The sequence below is a fragment of the Apis dorsata genome, unplaced genomic scaffold, assembly GCF_000469605.1.
Source record: "Apis dorsata unplaced genomic scaffold, Apis dorsata 1.3 scaffold_33, whole genome shotgun sequence".
NCBI classification, from domain to species: domain Eukaryota; kingdom Metazoa; phylum Arthropoda; class Insecta; order Hymenoptera; family Apidae; genus Apis; species Apis dorsata.
In genome coordinates this window covers 31,472-32,618 of record NW_006263335.1, presented here as the reverse complement: position 1 = coordinate 32,618, position 1,147 = coordinate 31,472, and the positions used below count along the sequence as shown (strand labels likewise).

Below are 1,147 nucleotides of genomic sequence, written 5' to 3'. Positions count from 1 at the left end.
ATATATATATATATATATATACACACACCCCCTTCGCGAAATTCCTTTAACCCTCCGTAATCGCGGCATGATATTTTCATAATCCATCCCCTCCCCCCCATCGTGAAACTTTTACCGGCAGGTCTATTTTCACGAGGTCGAGTGTATTCCCAAAGTGGCCCATTCAGGGGCTTGCATCTACCCTCCTTGCGAACGTCGAGTAAGCCGAGAGAGAGAAGAATCCGGGAGAGTGGCGTTACAACTCTCAAATTATCTCGCCTACGAGAGCGATTTGATCTCGAAAATTATCCTGAAAAATTTTTCCTCCTCCTTCCTCGAAAGGATCGCGCGAATTGCAGTTACGTGTTTCGCGTATTTCTTTTGTGAAAGGAGTGGGGGGAGGGAAAGAAAGAAAGAAAGAAAGAAAGGAAAGAAAAAAAGCCGTGAGAAAGCGGGCAAGCTCGAAAGGAGAGAGGATGTAGCAGGAAGAAGGGACAATGGGAGGGGAAATGAGAGTGAAAGAGAGGAGAAGAAGGGTGGGAGAAGCATTGTTTCCCCGAGTGGGCCGCAAAAGAGCGTCGTCGAGTTAGAGGGATGTTTGTCTTTAATTAAAATCAGTCACAACCCGTTTCACGTGCTCTGACAATCCACCCTTTTCCACTCTCCCATCCCATCCCGCCCTCCGTCTCACTCTCGGCCACTTACCGGTTTGTCAAGCAGAATTCTTAATATTCAATTATTCCATCGCCGCTTTTAATTAGTCGCGCATCCGGCTTTCGTGTGCGTTCGCTTGTTTTCGATTGCAATTTTCGCCGAGAATCGATCCTGTGGGACGAGAACTTTCCGTCCTTTCCCTAAATGCCAAATGGATTTTCCTCCATTCCAACCGAAACACGATAATAACGTAATTTAATTTAAATAGTTGTATGCTTTCTTTTATGCGATTCTTCGTTACGCGATGATCGTGAAGTTCGCATTGCGAGAAATAAAAAAATAACGGTATCCAAAGAAGAAGCGAGATAACCGCTTTTATTATTACCGTTGCCTCCATTTTTCACGTTGAAACGATGATGATTCTCAAATAAGACGTAAATTCTCTTTAACCGCGGTTGAAAAACACCGTCTCCCTTTGTCTCTAGAACAACCGCCATCGCGATAAAATAAAAAC

At 44.4% G+C, this 1,147-nt stretch overlaps 1 protein-coding gene across 3 annotated transcripts in view; it reads right to left on the bottom strand.

The window, feature by feature from the left end:
• LOC102679681 (tyrosine-protein kinase Drl-like) overlaps positions 1-1,147 on the bottom strand; it is a 105,937-nt gene that overhangs the window by 84,329 nt on the left and 20,461 nt on the right. Inside the window, exon 1 of one of the 3 annotated variants that reach the window (XM_006608294.2) lies at positions 685-825. The exons of the other annotated variants lie outside the window; for them this stretch is intronic. The gene's annotated coding sequence lies outside the window, so the exon portion shown is untranslated. Of the gene's footprint in view, positions 1-684; positions 826-1,147 lie in introns of those variants that run through there. 3 annotated transcript variants of the gene reach the window in all.